The sequence below is a fragment of the Sebastes umbrosus genome, chromosome 10, assembly GCF_015220745.1.
Source record: "Sebastes umbrosus isolate fSebUmb1 chromosome 10, fSebUmb1.pri, whole genome shotgun sequence".
Taxonomy (NCBI): Eukaryota; Metazoa; Chordata; class Actinopteri; order Perciformes; family Sebastidae; genus Sebastes; species Sebastes umbrosus.
In genome coordinates, this window is record NC_051278.1 from 6,328,427 (window position 1) to 6,350,971 (window position 22,545).

The 22,545-nt window shown below is 44.2% G+C and overlaps 1 protein-coding gene across 9 annotated transcripts in view; it reads right to left on the bottom strand.

Annotated features, from left to right (window-relative positions):
- LOC119495195 (homeobox protein Meis1) overlaps nucleotides 1-22,545 on the bottom strand; it is a 234,174-nt gene that overhangs the window by 52,297 nt on the left and 159,332 nt on the right. The gene's annotated exons all lie outside the window — the stretch shown is intronic.

The window sequence follows — 22,545 nt, forward strand, 5'->3', positions numbered from 1 at the left end:
TAGTTATTGAAGCGTCGCCCCGGCGCATTCTGCCATTTTACCTGAGGTGGAAAGAGTAACACGGCACTACAAAAGGGGAGGTTGCGACGAGGGGGGAGGCGGAAAATAAAAGGAAAATAGGTGGAAAAAGGGAAGTCAGAGGCACAAACAGCGCTAACAAAGCTAGCTGCTTTTCATAACAATGGCGTCATGGCTGCTTACAGCAACCTGTAGGGCTTCGATAAGACTCTATTAAGGCCGGCTAACCTCACCTAAGGGGAACACTGAGAGAGCTTAGAGTATTTGAGCACTGAGAGGGAAAGTGAAAGGAAGACGCTCCACGGGCCTTTTCTCTGCATTCAAACCCAACAACATGAACTCACACATACACACACACACACACACACACACACACACACACACACACACACACACACACACACACACACACTGCACATATTCAAAACTACCCAATTACTGTACGCATTCTATACAGCGCCAGCGGAGAGAAAGAGGCTCTTCCCATCTGCGGCTGTGAAAAGCCTAATTGTTATTATCATTATTCAAAAATGCGCGCCACCGTCAATGAAGACGATGATCATAAAAGAAACATGAGGCGAGGTAAACAAGTGGCACCCTCGCCGCTAGAAATTTCAGCAGCTGATAACTGACTTTTGTCCTCTTTTCGACTGGAAGTGAAGGGAAGGAAAGAAAAAAATTGCTGCACAGAATTGGATCCAGTTATTTATTGATTACACACAAAGCACTTCTAAAGCTTCTAGGTCTATTCACTGCGACGGCAGTAGATAACTGCATTTGAGCGAGCCCGCGCTCCGCTAACTTGCAGAGGGCGACACCCAGCACCTAGCTAAACCCTAAAGCCCCCGATTCATCGATAATTAATGGGGATGTTGCCGCTAATCCGGTTGGAGATGACTTTTTTCCAGCCTGCCACATCAATGGAATAATCAAGGGCCTAAAACCCAGGCCTTTGCTCCCCATTACCTCGGGCAAAAGAATTCCTGAAAGCATGCCTGGAGGGCACCTGAATTATATACACCATTAGGAGAGAGAGAGCCTCTCAACGATCCATACGAAACAACACTCTTGGCTAGCTCTCACTCTCTCCCGCCGACTGTTCTGGCAGAAGGAGATACATATGCACACACATATTGAAGGCTTTTTAATGAACCTCCATGTGGAAGCGGAGGTGACGCCATGGATGGTGGGGGAGGGATAAAACAAGAGCTTGATTTTCATAGATACGGATGCAAACGCCAACCCGCTGCACATCAATAATGCACGCATGAAGCTGGTGGTAGGGTCGGGCTACTGTAACACCACCAGAAGGTCAAAAGTTGGACTCAGGCAATGTGAGTGAGTCATGAGCCTCTGCCAGTTTACTGTAAGTCACATGGTGATTGTTTTTCCGATTAACCAATCAATTTGTTTAGCCGTTTAATATGTCAGAATATTTTGAAAAACAGCCTGACTTCCACAAACACTCCAAAAGATAAAGATATTCAGTTTTACAAGGATGTAAAACAGAGAAAAAAAAACGCAAATCATTACATCTGAGAGCGGCAACTAGTGAACTTTTTTTCTTCATAAACAACTTAAAGCTTCAGTAGGCAGAACGTTTTTGGCATCATTGAGCAAAAACTCCATAATAATCTTTCAGCATATTGTAATTCAAGTGTTCTGGGAGATAACTACACTTCTGCACCTCCTCATGGCTCTGTTTTCAGGCTTTAAAAAATCTCTTCTGTGACGGAAGACTTTGACCAATCACAGGTCATTTCAGAGAGAGCGTTCCTATTGGCTGTGTTCCGGCTGGTGGGCGGTGCTTGGTATTTCTTCAACAGATCTCAACATGGCTGCTGGGTCACAAACTTTCTCATTTTACAGCTAAACAGTACACTACAAGATGTTTCAGAAAACATTCGGGGAGGGAAATAGGCATTAACGTAATAGATTATTGATTCATATTTGATCAGCGCTGCCTAGTTTGACCGTTTGGTCGGAGTTCACGAGTGATTGGCAGTCAACTCTCAGAGACGGCAGCTGGACGGCAGACTCCAGATCAGCTCTGATTGGTTGTTTTGTCTGTGAAATGTTGCAGATGCCATTAGGAGCACCAGAGGACACAGAGGCACATGATCTCTTTCAGATTATCTGTCTCATGCACTACTTTCAGGATATAATGACTGTTTTATAAAAACATCTTTTTATTAATCATATTTGCTCCATTTCTACCCACTGCAGGTTTAAACAAATAATTAATTATTGTTGTCATCTTACTAACCCATTAATCGATGAATCGACTAACTATTTCAGCAAGACACACATACAACACTTAAGACAACAGGCTTCTCTCTGTCTAAAAACACACAATCACATTGCAAGCTTCAGTTACATCATTAGCCCGAGACAAACGCAGCCTGAGCTTAACAAGTGAGTTTTTTCTGCCTACTGTTTCGGGGCTAAAATACACCCACCCCTCTGTCTCTCTGTCTCGCTCTCTTTCTCTTTTCCTGTCTGCATCTCTCCGCCTGGTGGAAAAGAGGGGTGAGCCGAGCCGAGGCCCTGTAATCTAAGACCAGATTTTCATTGGAAGCAAATGCTTTCAATCCGTTGTAAAGACCGGCTCATGTTCAGCAAAGCCTACAATAACAAACCTAGGGGCCTGTCCCATGTGAGTTGGGAAAACAGAAGCAAAACGGCCGGAGTACCAGCTCAGAGTACGGGTGAGCCAGTGAGTGAGTGAGGGAGTGAGTGAGTGAGGGAGTGAGGGAGTGAGTATGCATGCAAGCGAGCAAGTAGGAGAGAGTGGGCGAGCAGGCGGCTCAGGAAGAGGTGAGAAATCGTGAGAAGCATGGAGAGAAGGGGAAACAAGGGAGAGAGAAAACACAACGGGGACAGAGAGAGCACAGAATAAGTCAGAAAAGTGTGGATGCTCAGAGAAAACTGTCACGAAAAAGTGAATGATTCTGGGTGTGTTCTTCTTCATACTTTATTATATTTGAGCTGCAACTAACGATTATTTTCACTGTCGATTAATTTCTCGATTATTTTCTTGATTAATCGATTAGTTTGGTCTATAAAATATCAGAAAATGGTGAAAAACGTTGATCAATCGTTGCAGTACTATATCGTATACTACTGTATATGATATACTTTATTTTTACTTTATTTTTACAGCAAAGTATCACTAAGTACAAAGCTCTCTTTTCCAGGTGCTCTGGTGTGGTTATCAAAGCGGCGCCTTCTCTCTCTAACCTTTAGGCCACCTTGCCCCATATGCATATACACGCAGCCATATTTTACAGTCCTACATCACATCTATTGATATATGGTGAATAAAATGGTATGCAAGCAGCAACTACAATATTTAAGACTCTTAATCCTGACCCTACAGAATATAAAATAACCCTGAAGATGTCTGGCTAATCAATAATTAATCACATACCAAAATGATGCATAATGTGAGAGAAGTAGGTTGCATTACATATCTACTCATATCATTTATCGCTGAACCAGGTGAAAAGAACACAGAAACATTACGCGTGTTCATGACCAACATACACAAGATCTCCTCAAAACATTTATGCAAAATGATTGACAAGGAACACAGATTTTAGGCAAAGTTTGACTATTTCTGTCATGCATAACCCAAGCCTGAAGCCAGAGAGGGAAACGTTAACCCCTCCCAGTGTTCCTCTCAATACTTCTAAGTAAGTCTGACCTGCAGACACTCACTTCACCTGGGAGGGGAAAAGGAAGGAGGAGGGCTGCAGAAGGGCCGTCAATTTTATCGGCATTTCCATTTTCACTGCAATTTGATACCAATCACCTCTGCAAGGTCTGGGGCTAATTTCTGCTTCGCTTTAACTCCACGCAAGCGAGGGGGAAGAGCGAGAGGCGGGAGGAGAGTGAAAGAGAAAGACTGTGGGAGCGAGGAAGGGTGAAGCAGGAAAGGTGTTGAAGCTGTGTCTGGCAGCCATGTTGGGGAAATGTCAATGGTGTTACCTCAGCTTGTGAGAGAGAGAGAGAGAAGAAGAAGGGAAAGAAAGCAAATGAGAGATGGTGAAGGAGGGTAAGAAGAGAGGGAGTGGAGGAACGGATGTGGAATATTCAGCGAGAGTGGAAAAAAACTCCACTGAAGGAGGCGATGAAGGAGGAGAAAATAATGGATAGGAAAGGGAAGAGATGCTGTGTGGCACACTGGAGTTAATCAACTGGAAAGAAATCAGACGCAGGACAGTCATTCAGGGCATGTCCACTGTAATGCAGATAATTTCCTTTCTCTATTTTGGCCCACTTGAAGCTGATATATCCTAACAACGAAAAACAACGACTTTTCAGAAAAGATCTTCCAATATAGATATATTTGAAAACATACCATGTGTAGCATTTTTTATGCAATTAGAGAATCTTTTAAATTATTCTGACGTAGTTTGTAGAAAAACGAGACAATCCTGGTGAAGTTTATTGTTAAAAAATACACAGAAGAATAATCGTTAGGTGATCTCAGACAATTCACTTTCAAGAGAACAAGAGAATCTCTACTTGGTGGCACACTATTCGTCAAGTCGGCTTGAGCATCTCAATAGACCACATTTTTGTACTCTTTTGTGTTGTCAGTGTGGATCGTTAGTACGCTTGAATGGGCAGACAACTTCTGACTTGCAAGCAGCGATTTCAAATGTATCTTTGTTATTTTTCAACCTAGACCCTATTTTCCCATGTCTTTGTGTCTGACTAACGGGGACAGCAATTTCTGAAATTGGTCCAGTATTGAGGGAGAGCGCAGTAGACGGCAGCTGCTCACAGGCTGCAATGTAATGCTATTGGGGCAAGCTGGCACCGCCATTCACGTCCACTAAAAGTGTCTGTTTTTTGCCGTGACAGCCTCTGATTGTTATTATAAGTGTCTGACGCTGAAGGAGAAGTCTCGTTCTGAAATCTGGCGAGGTGACGTGTTGCTGGAAGACAACGTTGGAATAGTGGAATACATCCACGGTGGAAACGGGCAGAGTTTGTTGTGTTGGAGTACAGAAAGCGTAGCTTAGTGTTATCTAAAAGATTTTCAATATTATGGCTGAATATTTAGATGATTTCGAAAATGTGGTTGAGGTCTTCGAAGTCGATGGCCGCCCGTATTTATTAGAGTATACGGATATTCAGATTTCACAATGAGACTTCTCCTTGAGCGGGACTTGGACACGATAACAAACAGACTGGATCAAGAGAAAGGTACGAAAAAGGTTTATTTCTCTGTAGGGTCCTATCCATAATGTTGTCAGACACATATAATAACAATCTGAGCCTGTCCATAGCAAAAACAAGTACTTTTAGTGAACATTACATTGACGCTGCTCACTTGCCCTCACAGCTGTCGATTACAGCGTTATCGGTCAATACTGGACCAATTTCAGAAATTGTTCTTCTCATTAGTCACTTAGACACAAAACATGTTAAAATAGGGTCCAGGTTGAAAAATACCAAAGTTACCGGTTCATCATTCAGCCAATATGCCCTTTAGCTACTCAGTCAGGCTGGTTGTCCACTCTGCAGTCCGCTCAGTCAACCAGTAAACTATCTAGTCAGCCAGTAAGCTAGTCAGTCTATAAAGCCACCAAGTCAGTCAGCCAGTCATAAAGCAACCCTGTCAGTCATCCGGTTAGCCAGTCAGTCAGAAAGCCAGCCAGGCAGCTAGTAAGCCAGTCAGCCAGTGAACCAGCCCGTCACTCTCCATACACAGGCTGCCAGGCTCATTAAGAGCCTCAGCAGGCTGTAACCCTGGGCTGCATACATACAGCGTGGGCCGGCTAGGCTAGCGAGCTCCAGTCTCCCCACGAGGAAGAGCCACAGGCACAACTCTGGGCCTGGCCCACTGATCGGCCATGACAACATCTTTGCAACTAGTTAGAGGAGGGGCTGGGAGGGGGGAGGGAGGATCGGGGGTGAATCAATGCAGGACGGCGGGGGCGCTTCATGTTCGTGTGTGAAGAATGCATGCATGCATGGATGTGCATTCGTCTGTATGTGTGTGTCTATCTCTGTCTTTCTTTATGCATGTGTGTTTCCAGCCGCAGAAGCTCTGAATGTCGTGTGTGTGTGTGTGTGTGTGTGTGTGTGTGTGTGAGAGTGTGTGTGGCAATTAGGGAGCAGGCCAGTGACTGGAAGGAGCCAGGGGCAGTTGAAATGCCCCGGGGCCAACCAAGGGAAGGAATATTTTATCAGTCCCCTCACACGCTGTATACACAAATACACACACACACACACACACACACTGTGAGCAAACAGATAATGACGTAAAAACTAGGTTAGCTTTCTTCATGCATTTTCACTATAGCCTCGTTAGCATTAGCTAAACAGACACTCGCTTCCGTGCTCATTCAGCTCCGATGGCTTTTATTTAAGCCTTTCCGCCACTTCATGTTTCATTCCTGCCTTCCCCTCCTTCCTACTTCATTACTTTCCTCTCTGTCTGCTGGAGTGTGGGGTTGGGATGGAGGGTATTTGCACAGTGCTGGGGATGTAAGATGAGGTATTGTTATCTTTCTTCACTGTAGGTTTGAACTTTAAAGTTTAAATATGGTGCGTTAACGTCGCTCGATATCGTCAGTCTTGATGTTATCACTCTACCTCTTCAACTGCTAATGACGCTTCCTCTCTTCTGTCTCTCTCCTGCGTCTTCATCACTTCCCCGCATCTCTCTGTCTCAAGGCATACCCTGACATTATCAAGCAGTATCTAGGCTAATCTGTTATGATCTGATTATGAACCATCTCTCAGCGTTAAGACAAGAGATCGGTACCTGCCCCCTCCGCGCGGGCACACACGTGCCATTCCGAGGTGTCAGCCATTTTTCTGCTGCCTGGCAAATTAACAGCCGCGGATTCACCAGTCACTCATCTGCGAACAGCGATCTTGTCACACACGTCGCTTCTAGCGCCGCGCGAGAGAATGATGACATTTAGCTTTCTAATAATTTTTTTTTCTTCATAGAGGCACTGCCGAGCTGAGGAATAAGGGTTATGAATATTAGCTTTGTGCCAGATGTCATGAGAGGGATCCTGTGTGAGGAATCATTCACAGATGGTTTTTTGGAGGATACTGTGAGATGTTTTTGCAGGGTTTTATAGCCCGTGGATGGACTCAGGAGGGGGAAGGAATGGAGACAGGTCTTTTGACTTTATGACAGTGCATTTATTCTATGGGCTATTTGTTGCAAGAGAGAGAGAGAGAGAGAGAGAGAGAGAGAGTGTGTGTGTGTCTTTCACTGTGAGTGCGAGTGACCTGGAGCTGATCTCTCATGGGCCACTCCTAGAGTTTCACACCCCAGAAAGCTCACATGACCCTGGGTTGGCTGCCCAGGCAAGGCCCAGGCCTCAGGGACCTGCTATCCTGTTCCACGTGGGATACACACATCTCATATTGGCAGGCGAGAAATTCATGCATACACACACTCAAAACATGATACATAAAGCGCACACGCGGACGCTGATGTACGTTCACTAAAGTGCTCTCCTTCTCACTCTTTCTCTCTGCAGCACTCACACACACACACACACACACACACACACACACATGCATCACATTCCCAGAAATCCTCAGAGAGGTAAAGAAGGGCTCGCAAGAGGGAGGGGGAGAAGAAAAAAGTGGCGTTTATTGTATTCAGGCCATTCATAAGCTCTAGACTTGGGGAGGGGGGTTGCAGGCAGTGGGGGGTTCCCTTTGCATGGCTCTGGAGGCCCCTCCCACCTCCAAATATTCTGAACATGCAGGAATTCCTCGCAACACAATTCCCAAGTAGGGGCACATTTTCAAAAGCGTCTTCCCCTTTACCGCACCAAAAACAGACAAGCACTTGAGCTCACTCACATGCGCCCATTTCTTAGGATCTTCCACGAGGCAACTTTCCAATAATGACGACCAAAGTATTCTAAACCAACACACACACACTTGCTTCAATACAAAACACTCTCTGTGACCAATGCTGTTTCGCCTCCCTTTTATTCCCGCGGAGGAGGAGAGACAGAGAGAAATCCCCTCGACTGCTCGGCGGATAATGACATGCGCTGTCGACAAAACAATATGGCTAGTCTAGACTTCCCTTCCTGCCTTCGCCAGAGGAACACTCCACTATTTTCAGATCTTTGCTCAAAACTTCCGCATTTAGATTACGCTGAAGAAAAGATGAATCTTTGTAGAACATCTACAGACTACAATATGATGAATAAGTAGGTTACAAGGAAAGTTGTCAGCATTACAAAAGAAACAAGGACGGGGCTTGCCAGGTATACAAGCAGGGGAGAGCTAAGTAATTGCTTCCTGTAATCAAAGACAATTCCATTGAAGTAATTACAGTAAATAACGGGTGCTTTGCAATAACAAAGCCGGTTACTTTGAATGATGACAGTTTTGTGGATCAGCGCTGACAGATTCAATAATGGCAGTAACTGGTGAGTCATTTGCAAGGGTTATTTGTAATTAAAGCACACTGGAGACTTCTTGTTGTGAGAATCCGAGCCAAGTTTGAAGCAATTATTTCATTTGTGGTGATCTGATGAGGAAAAGATCAGGATGCCAGAGACAGGGGGAATGTGTTTAACTAACAACAGCAGAAGAAGAAAAACACAGGACACGTATGTATGCGTTAATTAAAAGCTTCAGGTCTGTGAGATTTATGTCTGCTGGAGTGCATTGTTGTTCATATTGACTGTAAGTGGACATTGGTGCAGGCTTTTCCACATATTAATATGTGTGCAGGTACACCGAAATTGATAAATCAATTAGTCAATCCACGAAAAAACAAATTCACTGTCTTGAGCTACTCAAACACATTACTTTTCTCAGATGGTTGTAAAGTGAATATCAAGCAATTTGAAGACATCTCATTGTGCTGGGTCAACATACTCTCATACAACGGTTCGTATGATATCTTACGAGAAAGTTATTCCTCCTTTTTCGTTCGTTTTCCTACGAATGTCCAGCAACACCTGTCAATTCCCGCTCGTTACATGCATGCAGTCTTTTCAAAATAAACTTCCGTCTTCACAGGAAACTACTTGGTTAGGTTTAGGAAAAGATTGTGGTTTTGGGTTAAAATAACTCCGGAAGTGACGTTACTTAAGTACGTAAGTTACGTGACAAATAAATCAACGTTGATTTCTGATTTCGTACGAGACTTGGGCGAAAGTCTTGACCCACCCATCCACCCCGACCTCCGACCTATGCAGAGTTCACCACTCTTTATATTTCCTGGTTCACGATTATGTAAATTACACACAAATTGATTTTGTGTGATGAACACATGAGTTACATTACCTTTCGTAGGTATAGCTACGAACGGTGTATGAGACCAACCTGGCTGGGTAGTTGTCACTGTTTTATGACATTTTATATACCAAATGATTAACCTTTTATACAATATTGAATATTAGACCCGTGCTAACGGTCATTTTCTCTGTGAAAATGTTCCTGCTCTTCTGTGTGTTACAGCTGAGGCCTATCTACTGTTTGCTGAGAGAGAGAGAGAGAGAGAGAGAGAGAGAGAGAGAGAGAGAGAGAGAGGAGGGAGGCTCAGGCCTGTTGACATAGCCATAGGTGATGGCAAAAATGTCAGTGTAAATGTGACTGCTCTCTCTGTGCCATTTTCCCGTAAAGGGTCATCACCACAGGCTGCCTGACACGCTGGAAACTGCCTGAAACGCAGGGCACCGACACGACATTAAACTACAGTACGCCTCCACGCACAGAAACACACGGCGGCTGCCTTTTATTCCATCAGTTGAGAGAGAGAGAGAGAGAGAATAAGGGAGAGAGAGAGAGACACACACACGGTACAAGCCAAAATGAAAGTGTAGGGCGAAGAATTCACCCTTTCATGTTGAGCACTTTTGCTGTGTAACTATTGATTTTTTCCCCTCTTGCCTTTTGTGTTGCCGTTTTCTTTTTTTATAACCTGAAGATAGAAGGCCAGACTCGGTTCAAACGGGAGCACTTGTGAGGGGGGCCCACAGATTCTTCGCCTCAGTGAAGGGAAGTCCTCACACACAAACACACACACACACACACACACACACACACACACAACATGGTAAGACTCCCGAAATTGTGCCTCTTTTGCTGCTTTCTCACTCTTAACTTGCGCTCTCTCAATTGTTTCGCTGCCTCTCAGATGGCTTTTGACACCTTCGACTCACCGAGCTTCAAACTCAGCACACAGCGAACGCACAGAGAAAGAGAGAGAGAGAGAGAGAGAGAGAGAGAGTCAAATGGACTGTGGAAGAAGAGGGGAAGGGGGGAAGGGATGGCAGAGAGGACAAGGACTATAACAAAAGCTAAGAGCACTTAGCGGCACAATGGCATGGCGGCCCTTTCCAAAAGTCAGCTGATGTGCTGAAGGGCGTTCAAAAGTCCTTCAGTGTAGACATGGACAAAGAGAGGGAACCTTCTGCTAAACTAAAAGAAAAACATCCTATTTAAACTTTGTTGTGGACACATCCTAACAACTAACATCCACTAAATATAGATATTTTCAACACAAGAAAACTAGATTTACTCACAGACGTCCTTTAATGAACCATCAAAATATCCTTTTCAGTAAACTCAAACTGTAAATACATCTTTCTCAGCACAAAAACTCAAAATGCATCAGTTCAAATGATCTGAGCATCTTTTGAAATTATATCTTGCAGCACTTAACTTGTTTGACTTCAACCGACCCATCAAAGCCATCAGTTTAAATGAACTAAAATTAAGTGGGAATGTATAATTTCCGTACCAACAATCAGTCTGTTCTGTCTGTAATCATGCCTTTATGTTTAGGGTGTATCGTTCCATTAACCAAACTTCCTGTTTTATTTTTCAGAGCTGTAGCGTGTACAGCGTGGTGACTATCTGAACGGCACAGACTCTGATAAACGCTGTTAATACACAAGGATTTTCCCACTCATGCTAACCTATCAGCGCCGGCCAAACTGCAGTAGTTAGATAATACAGGCACGCTAACCCTGCGGTGGCACAGGCTAATAATAGCGCATTAGCTTCCACTGGGTTTTTTTTGTTTTTTTTGGGAAAAACAGAAGGTTTTAGTACAGAGTAGAGGAGTATAATATGGTCTGCACCCACAAGCTCAGGTTACTGAAGGGGTGGTTAGGAAAACAGGATAAGTCATTATCAGAGCAACAACCTACTCGATTTAAATGCTTTTGGTTGTTGAGTTGTTGCATTTACATTTTAGGGTCTTAGCTGATTATTAATGAGTAAACAGGGAACTGGCTGTTGTGGAGCTCAAGAGTGTTACAGACTCCTTCTTCAAGCTTCTGATATCACCACAACCATGGATGGATTACTGAACGAGCCTACCGGGCACAGGCCCAGGGGCCAAAGTGAAAGGGCCCCCCTGGCCTCACCTGCAAAACGTCACTCAAAGAGACACATAGCAACAAGGAAGAGACTCAAAATAGACACAAAATGACTACAAAGAGACTCAAAAAGACTACAGAGAGACCAAAACAACTACAAAGAGACACAAAAAGACTACAAAGAGACTCAAAATAGAGACACAAAACAACTACAAAGAGACAGAAGGCAACTATAAAGAGACTCAAACTAACTACAAAGATGCAAAATGACTTCAAAGAGACAAAAATAGACTACAAAAAGGAGCAAAATTACAAAAGATACTCAAAATAGAGTCACAAAACAACTAAAAAGAGACTCAAAATGACTAAAAAGAGACGCAAAACAACTACAAAGAGACTCAAAATGACCACAAAGAGATGCTAAATGGCTACAAAGAGACACAAAACAACTACAAAGAGTCTCAAAATGACCACAAAGACATAAGAAAACAACTACAAAGAGACACAAAACCACAGAGGTGAGTAACGACCGCAAAAAGACACAAAGATAGAGAGATGCATCACGACTACAAAGACACAAAACAACAAAAAAGGGGACTAAACAACTCTAAAGTCTGTACATCTAGCTCCTATGTAGGAGAGGTGGTGGGGCCTTTTGCCTGTCTATGCCCAGGGGCCCATTGTGTCATAATCCACCCATGATCACAACCGCTCTGTTTCACAAGCTGAAGTATTAAATGAACCATATAGATTCTCCATCCAACGTAACGCTGCGTCTCCACCTTCGCCTCCTTGTCAACGTGTCCCTGATGGGCACAGGATGCGGTGTTGTGTGGATGTGGGGGATTTGTAGTCCTATCAGTGTTCCCATACGCAGCCCCGATAAGGCTTGCGAGACAGGGGCAGAGGAAGAGGAAGTGAGTGGGTTTACAGCAGGCCTATTTCCTGTGGAGCATTTGGCCCCATGTGGATGGGAGTGATATGCCCCCCGTGGACCGCCGGCGTTCTCGCCACATAGTCCCACCAAGTCCCTTCCTGAAAGAGGCAGCCCTCTCTGGGGGTGACTTCCTGTAAAAGTATGACCTCTCTCCCTAAAGAGATTCTCAGTGGGACAAAGACCTGGGACTGCCCATGGGAGCTGGTGTGTACAATATGCAGTGTGTGTGTGTGTGTGTGTTTTTAACACTCAGCCTTTACTCCAAAGGTTATCACTAGTGAGAATCTCAGCCCCCGGTCCCTGCTCATCTCTTTGAGTTTCACTGGCTCGGAGCATGAAGGGACGATCGGGTTACATCCAAATGTGTGTGTGTTCATGAGTGTGTGTATGACAAGTGGCATGCCTTGCGTTGCTCTGCAAACACACAAAGTAAACGCCGACGCTGCCCTCCGGCCCACCCTGCTGCTCTTGTGTTTACCTACAGGTATTTGTTATCTAGCCCTCTCTTCCCTCCCTCTCTCTCTCTAAACTCTTAGAAAAGCTTGCTGAGGTCTTTATCTCGCAGTCAAATCCCTATAGCAGGTATCCATGTCAAACGGATCGAGGGGAGGGGGCCTCGGGGGGGCAGCATGTTTGGTCTGGGTTACCCCTGGGTCAAGCTTTGACCCAGTCGACACACATTAAATCCATCCTTTACCTCCAACCTCCTGCATCCCTGGTTACTTGGGCTCAAAACATGCCCCGTCACCTCAGATGTTACACCTTTTAACTCATTATCACCTCAACTGAATATTTCAATATCACTTTTAAACACCTGTATACGGTCCAGGTTTGAATGTTAGAAGCAAAGAGAATTGCATGTGTCATATCGGGGTTATGAAATAAGCCCTAACAGATATTAAAGTAGCGTCGACCCATATTCGAAGATTTAAAAAAATCCACAGGGATGCTAGTTTTGACCAAAAATGGCGCTTCTGCTGGTGTTTTCCTGGCATGAAATTGGCTTTGTGTGGGTGTCGTTTGGAGAGCCGGCTGGTAAATTCTCCCGTTCTTTTGTTAGAAAAAGGGGGGGGGGGACTCCATGCATAATGGTCTTAGCCAGGGAGGTCTGGAACTGTGTCCATAAATTGAATTATTTCAATTTGAGGGAGAGAGAGGGAGAGAATAATGGAGAGTGGCTGTGTGAGTGTGTGTTGCATTTACATGTGAACATATGCATGTGTGTTGATGGAGAGAGAGAGACTCATTTTTTATTCTTCTACAGGGCTCGCATTTACAAGTGAGAATATAAACCAAGTTGCAGGAGATTACAGAAGAGGCCAAATGCCACCTCGCAGCTGGAAGCTATAGTGGATAAAAAAAAAAAGGCCGCCCGGTTGAGGCCGCCGCCGTCGCCACAACAACAACAACTTCCTGTCTGCACATTACAGTTTCAGTATTCTATTCTTACAAAGACATAAACTGTACAAAATAAAAAGTAATGATGCTCCTTCACAGGTTCAATAATGACATTTATAGAAAGTTCTACCTTGCAAACACCTGCAAATGAACCCCTCGGTCATATCTACGTGTTGAGATAAAGCCATCCGCCATGCGTCATGGATGCTGAAACAACAGATATGTTTGTGTGTATATGTGTATGTTTGGGTGGGGGTGGTGTGGAAAATATTCCTGACACAATATAATCGGCAGGGGACCATATGGCAAACTGGCAGCGAGCTATTTATCCTTATCCTCTTTGGAGGCTAAAATTAGCACTCCGCTGTTTGTAGCTTTAAGCTGGACTCCAACCACTCTGATAGCGCTAATAATAAAGAAAAAAACAGCCCAGCTGGCACAACTTCTCCACCTCCTTGTTCTGTTTCTATCTTTTTCTCTCTGTCTCTCTCCGTTTCGTCACTGAAACACACCAATCTGACCAATCTGCCCTCCATTTGAAGACCAAACCATGCTAATCTGACCACGAGCAACTGTATTAATATCATATGAGTGTTGCTTGAGCCAGGTTCCCCCTATAAGCCCGTGTGTTCAGGAAAGCCAGGATTTCCTGAACACGGACCCCCTCGGCTAGCTTAAGAGCGTAGGATGATGGGGCTAATCTCTTTATCAAAAGCTTAAATAAACGTTGGTGCACTGTGCATGTGTGTGAGTTGCTTATTTGTGTGTGTGTTCTTGTGTGTGCCAAGGGGCCAAACAATGCTTCTCCACTGAACAAAGTGCTAATACCCTGTCTCTTTGCTCTCCCCCTCCCTCCTCCATCCCTTCTCTCTCTTTCCTCTCCTTCCATAAAGCCCAAACTACAGTACGTCTCTTTCATATCCATCTAATATTAACACACGCTGTTACTTCCTAGCTCATCTGGTCCGTCACTGTCAGAGGCGATCGTCTAAATTTTCCCGCCTGCTATCAGGGTTTTCCCAGAAAAGTTAACATCTATCTGATCAGAGGCCTCCTGGGCCCTGAGCTCAGCTCCCTTTCAAGGGAGGAGAAGGAGAAGGAGGAGGGGGAGGAGGAGGGAGGCAGAGTCAGCTGCGAGAGAGATGGAAAGACAGAAGGAGGAGAGAGAGTTTAAGGTTGTTTTATCGGCCAGATGTAATGCGTTGTGACACGTCAGTGATGAGTCGCTGTGATTCCCTATGAACCTGTACATGGCCACGATTAAGAAGCAGGGCATTTTCTGTCTGTGAGAGCCTGTATGTGTGTGTCCCGGTGTGTGGTGCCAGGGGGATTTGGAGCTGAATCAGAAACAGACAAAATAAGGAGCGCAGAATGGTGACAAATTTGGAATTTGTCACCATTCTGCGCTCCACGGCAAGTCACACAAATAATTTCACAAATGAATGAGCTCTTTTTTTTCCCTTTTCATTTGCATGACAAGTGCATTACCACATTTCAACTTGTTTACATTTGCAAATCAAAGCTGAAGAATTCCCTTCCAGAGGAAGATATCCAGTAATTTGACAAAAGTGGCATCTTCTTTTAGGACATGATTACACCAGAATGACGCAAATTATGGTGCTTCATACAGAACATACAGAAATAAACCTGAATGGAGTCCTCAGTTGACACTCTTCAGACATGATCTTGCATTTAGATGCACTGAATAAATGTGGAAAAGAACTGCTCTTATTCTAATTTTCTAACTTCCTGCACACAGACAGAAAGGAAATGTTGCAGATATAAAATTAAAATAAAAAACTGGTCTTTACCACGTTTGCACATGTAACTTTTTATGTCACAATCTCCCCACCCCGACGCACAAGAGATCTCTACAAGGCAAAAAGTGTGTGTAAATAGTATCTTTTAGCAAACACCAGTAATTAGATATAGGCATTTGGCGTTCACGCCAGTCGCAAATTAAAGAAGAGCGCTTCCTGTAAACAGACAGCGAGAATGTGTCTACATCATTAGCGTGCCACAATTATAACATGGGAGCTAAAGATACATTTCCCTCCCGCTTGCTCTCCCTCACTGGAGCAAATGAAGTAGAACCTCTTTTCTCTCTTTCCTTTTTTTTTTAAATGAACGGCTGTTCTTCGAGCAGCAGCAGCAAACTACACGGTGTGATCCAGGTGCATTTATGGGTAAAATAAGGAAGAAAAAATGGCACACTGAACAGGACACATCCTGAGCGAGCGCAAGGCCTGAAAGATGGCATAAGAGAGACGGGGGGGAAGAAGGAGAGAGAGGCTATTTTGTGTGCACGCAAGTCATGAATGAATATGTATTTCATGTAAATTGTGCACACAAGCCATATTGTAATGGTCTGGGCTAGACTTTGCATTTCTTTGGTCATGCAAACATGCCCACATGTAGCCAACAGACGGAAAGAGACAGACTGAGTGAATGCAGGGGAGATTTAATGCAACAGAGAGACATTTTATTCACCTCTGAATGCTATTACAGAAAAAGTCAACAACAAGGGTGTAGCGAGAGCAGAAGAGGCAGAAGCTGTGTGAGAAAAATCAAGACAATATGTGTAAATATGAGGCTCACATGATGATGTGTACACACGCTCAGCAACAAACAGCACATAAATCCCAAAGTCAAACACTCAAATAGCCCCGGACACCTTATCAAACAGTTTTATAACTATTATCTTCTCACAGACGAGGCGATCGCTCGAGCCAATAAAACGCAAAGTTGGTGAGCATGATTGACAAAGCGGAAGATCGTTTCATGTGTGAAAGGAGGCAGAGGAGAAGAGAGAGGGAGGAGGAAGTCACTTTGTTTACTTGTATTTCTGATTCTTTCTTCCACACGACCCCAGCGGCCGGGTAACACCAGCCTTTAATCCCAAAAGCAAACTGGCCCCTCGCTGTGGGAACCTGATACAATTTCCTCTTTTTCGAGAGGGGCAAACTCAGGCCACTCCGAGTTTGCTTATCGCCCACGAGGCAATAAAAAGAGTCATCGAGGGCTATCATTTTCCGCGAGGCGAGTCACTACATGTCGCGTCAGCCACTGCGACTCAGCGAAGGTCGTAAAGATCTCAGTGAATCTGAGAGAGGGCGGTCGTGATTGGACGCTGACGGGACAAACAGCTCTTTTCCCAGGTAACCACAGATAATAATGTTTGAGATGCAGTAAATCCAGCTGAGGCTGAATAAACATTCCTACCGGCTACGCCGAGTTGTCGAGGGATGTTTTCTCAAGTTGTTTTGAGATGCAATTACCCTTTAGAATACAATAGAAAATACTTTATTGTCTACTTTTTACGTGCAAAAGGCAGAAATTGCATATATTGCGATACTGTAAGCAAGGCGATATATTGCGATTTTTTAAATATTATTTTAGGAAAACTGTCATAGTAGTAAGAACACACTAGAAATACACCATTTTAGAATAGGCAAACAGGCAGGCATTTATACTGCATGCAAAAAATGGCATGGTTTTTGCCCCAAAACTGCATGTGATTATCATAAAGTGGGCATGTCTGTAAAGGGGAGACTTGTGGGTAGCCATAGAACCCATTTTCATTCTCATATCTGGAGGTCAGAGGTCAAGGGACCCCTGTGAAAATCGCAATGCCAGTTTTTCCTCGCCAAAATCTAACGTAACTTTGGAGCGTTATTTAGCCTCCTTCTTGACAAGCTAGTATGACACGGTTGGTACCAATAGATTCCTTAGGTTTTCTAGTTTCTTCATATGATGCAAGTATCTTCACTTTACACCTTCCAAAAGATCGAATAGAGGTCGGGCCAGACGGTAGACCGTCGGATTTTTAAGAGGTTATCGCACAACATAACATCGCGATACTCATGTGTATCGATATTTTCTTACACCCCTATAATCAAGGTTAAGCCTTTCAAATATTGATTTTCATGAACAGCATGTGAACTGAAAGTTAGGCTTATGCTCTTGTGACCCTGCGGATATTAAACCGCTTTCTTTAACACATGCTTACACACTTTAACCCGCTGTGGGACACGCGGTGAGCTTCAGGTGGCCCGGCCACAACTCTCTCACCTCCGAGCCGGCAGAGAAGATATTGCTGTTTGCTAGCAGCGCTGCATACGCCTCAATAGACTCCCAAACAACACTCAGCAGCACTTAACACACTCATCGGGGATATAACTGCTCTGTCTCTCTCTCTTTTCCTCACTCACTATAGGATTTTCACACACACACACTGCTCCAGTCAGCATCAAAATGTTTTCACAGCATTCGCTCTGAGATTCTCTTCCTTCCTCCTTATCTTCATCATGCTCTTTCACTTTTGTCTTCTTCCTCTCCCTTTCTTCCCCGTGTTCTCGCTCAGAGGAAATCAAAGAGAGATTCCTGTTTGTGTCTGCCAGCTACTGTACTTACACACGCACACACCTCCAGTAATACAGACTGCAGACTAATCAAGGGAACCACATACCTTTTATCTACCCACAGAGCCTCGCATTTAAACAGATTACCAGGAAAGCTGGACACCAGTGAGACAATTACCGGACCGAGGAGCTTCCTCGATAACGTCTAGACAACAGACACACAAAACTAAGTACCGTTGCTCTTCTGTTCTATATTTCCACTTGTGCATTTTTAATGTTTGGCCAAAATTAATTAACACTTAACACAGAGTTTTGATGTGCAGAAATGAATGCATTAATGTCATGATCGCCCATCATTAAAATTCAACATTACAGCACCGCTGTGTTTAAGTAGAATTTTAAAACTGTAAAGTTGGCATTGTCCGTGCGCCAATGCAACCAAAACACACTTCTATTATTATTAACAGTACATTTTCATGAGCAGCTAAAGGCTACTGGGAGAGAAAAGCACCACACAGTTCTCTCTTCCAGTCTGCTGGACAATCGGACCAATTAATCGGTGACTTTGAGGGGGGGTCACGTGAAGCCGAGTGATTGGATGAGCCGGATCTGGCTGCCGATTGCCTGGCACCCCTGTCCATGTCCCCGTTTGCTCGCCCCGGCCCTGGAGACCGGCCAATGAGGGGACGGAGAGCAACAGCTCCTCTGTGGCCTGACCTTGTTGCAGGGCACAGAGGTCGGAGGGTGGATGGATGGATGACAACATCAGGAATATTGCAGCCTGATCGATGGGGATTCACAGCCAGTGGAAGTTATATACGGTGATTCAGAATGAATGGGGTGAATTGAAATACATATTAAAAACAGAGATGGTTATCCAAATGTTTTAGGGCCACATCCTGAAGAAGGGGCAGACAAAGCGCCACACCCCCCAGCTGGGATTCGAACTAGCAACTATTTTGGCGAAGGTTCTTCAGCCATTAAGAGCACCACAGGTCTTTTCATCTAAGTGATACTTTACAGTATATTCCCGATATACTTGTTTTCTTCTACATGTTACAGGGTTCATTCTAGGGCTTTCCTTGACCAAAGAAGTTATTAGTCAACTAACACTCATACCATTTTGTCGACTAATCGATTAGTTGATTTAACCAATCTGTAAAAATGAGTTTCTCCACAAAGAATCACACAAAAACATCACTTTAAATCTTGTGTTTACCAGAGATGTGCTCATAAGTTTCTTGGAAATAAGTCATTCAGCATGAAAAACGCATAAGAGTAAGAAGAATAAGAGCAAAACAACAGATTAGTTGACTAATCGACTAAGAGGGGGCAGAACTATTCATTCAGACATCAAAACTGAATAAACTCTAATCAATAAATATACAGAAATGTCATTGTACAGACGGGAGCAATTAGTTCAAAGATAAAATAACAGGACCTCATGAAGCAGGAATGAGCTACCATAATAGACTCATACACACAGTTTAAATTGGTCAAATAGCAGATATCAGCGTACATATTCGTGTCCAACTACACTAGCCAAAGAAAAAAAAAAAAAACTCTCAGGGGCTGAATATCAGACAAATAACCAGAAATCTCAGGCCACTACTAGAAATGTATGCAGACACTCACACATTGCCTTACAGGGAGCTATTTGCCTTGGCGCGGCACACTGTACTCTCTACAAACGGTCTGGGTAATTGGCGATACATATCTAATATCGCCAGTCATCGCCTCGCTCCCTGGATGTTTCTGACAAGCGGAGAGGGGAACCCTGTAGCTTTCAAAAACAGAGCAAACACTCTGCCCCGCTCCTCGGCTCAGCTCGCGTCCACACCGCTGCAGCTGCCCGATTCACTGCCTGAATGTTATTCTGTTTCCCTCGCACGCCAGGCCCTTGGAGAAGCCAAGGGGTGTCCTTAAAAATTCACACAGGCAAAGAGGAGTACTTTATACTGGGAGAAATAGAGAGGGCCCGCTCATGTCCGTAAGGGCCCCCCCAACCCCCCTCCTCCATCGCAGGCATATATGATCTGTTGGCTTTTCCCTCTGCCCTTCGAGCATTACTCTTCACAGAGAAGCATGATCCGAGGCAACGCCAGCCACAATGAGGCTTCTCCAGTGGGCTTCTGGGTATTAAACAAAGGGCCCTGTTGGTAGGAACTAGCTAGCAAACAGCTGGGCTAATAGAGTGGGACTAATTAACTACAGGGCCGCTCTCCGACTCTCCCTGTCGAAGCTTGCTGGATGTTTACAAAGACCTCCCAGAGAAAGGGAGGAGAAAAATAAGAGGCTTTCTTCTCTGTGTGCTCTTTTAGGGAGAGAGGAGACACCCAGGACTGATTTTTAATGACACGTGTGAAGCAAATGTGATCCTCCTTCCATTTTCCTCTGACTGCCAGTGGAATTCAGTGCTAAACAATACCACTGGCACTGTGGTCAAAGCGTAAACACCCATAACTAGGAACTCAGCATGGGAGCATTGTCACCACATGCAACGATAAAAAAATCATTTTCTCTCTAATTGCTGACATTCTTACGGACAGTGACGAATCGCTGCAGAACACCTGCTGATGTATAAAAGATCTAAGAGTTATCATTAAATATTGCATGTTTAAAAATCACATTATTGATTACTTTGCTTTTAGAAAGAGCATCTTCTCGCGTGTGGAGACCTCTGGCCTAACGTAATGCCGAGACATTTGAGAGTGTGAATGTTACGTTTCCGGGTAGAAATTGGGATTTTTTTTTCTTCATACTAACGGGCAGTGAACCGTTCAGAGAAGAGTTCAGAGCGGAGCATGTGTTTGTCTCAGGAATAGCCTCAGAAAAAAAGGCTGAGAGAGGAGTTCACTAGTTAAAGGCCCTCAACCATCCAGCATCCTTCCTCTGAGCTGTTTCGCTCTGCTGGAGGCGGAGGACGGGAGGATGAGGAGGGCAAAAGATGGAGAGAGACAAACAGGAAGGAATTAGAGAGAGATTGGGTGAAGGATGAGGTTTGGAAGGAGAGTAAGAAGGTGGTTTAAGAGACTGAGGAGTAAAGGAGTAAAGGGGGAGGATTGAAAGGATAGATGAGAGAAAGAAGGAGAGAATGAGTAAAGGAGAGAAAGATGGCCATTAGCTGTGCAGCTCTACAGGCGGAGGGGAAGAAAATGAAGAAAGTGGAAGAGAGAGACAGAGAGGGAAAGGTCAGTGAGAAAGCAATCTGTGAAAGGTAGAAGAGAGACAGAGGTGGGGGAGAAATACAAGAATGAAACATGAAGAAAAGAGGAGAGGAAGAAGGAAGTGAAACTGAGAAGGAAAGAAGAAAAATGAGATGAGAAAGGGAGAGTGTGAAAGATAAACAAGATAGAGAAAGAGGGAGGAAGAAAGAGGGAAAGCAAAACAGAGTGAGAATGAAACAGAAAAAGATGAAGATGAAGAGGGAAAACAGAGATGTGAAATTGGAAAGATGGGGAAGAAGGGGAAAGAGCAAAAGGAACAAAGAGAGGTGAGAGAAAGGGAAAGAAGAGGGATAAACAAAGGTAGTGTTTTGGAGCGAGTGGGAGGCAAGGAAGCAAAAAAGGGGGAGGAGAGAGAGAAAAGCACGGGGGTTCACAGGGAGAGAGAGAAACCGACTGAGAGCAAAATGAAAGAGGGAGACGCGAGAGTAGGTGGGAGACAAGGGAAAACTGGAGAAGAGAGGGAGGATGCGAAGATGAAAGAGCGAAAAAAGAGGGAGGAGAGACGGTGTCGGGGAGAGAGAGCGAGCAAAGTGCCAAACAGATAAATAACCAGCTTACTGGGATTACCAAGTGACTGACACACAATTTGCCAGAGCCAATATGACGTGGCAGTGATAGCTCTTAACCCATATAAACCTGAAACCAGTCCAAGATGTCCTCCGGTATTTACTGTTGTCACTGCGTCCTCATGCTGAGAAACACCACAGAAACAAACCAATCACACACATACACATGCAGAAATCAGGGGGTCCGCAGGCTTCAGGAGGAGGGTAAAGTAATGGTGTAAAAGCCTACATGAAAAAATATACGGCCAAAAGTATGTGGATACCTGAACCGGATGGTTTTCTCTTTTGCCACATAGTTTAAGTGGAAATATTATAATTGTTTTTTAATGCCAGAATCTATATATTTGCTTCATTTGAGTGTATGCGGAGGTAAAAGGAAGTTACCGCTTTTATTGTTGTAGTCTGAGTAACGTGACGTCATATCCGTTCCGTATCAGTCAACCAAAACAAACCGCAGCCGCCCGCCGCGAGCCGAAAAGAGCGAAAAGAGAACGGAGCTGACGGGAGAGCTAGCGACGGACTCGGTGAAGTTAGAGGAAGTATACATGTGTGACTACATCAGGTTATCAAAATAAGGTGTTAACAAAGAGAACTGTATATACAAAATACAGATATGGAAATAAGATTGATTGGATTATATTCACCAGAAGATGTCCCTTATAAATTAAAATGAAAATGCTGGAAAGAAATGAATAAATA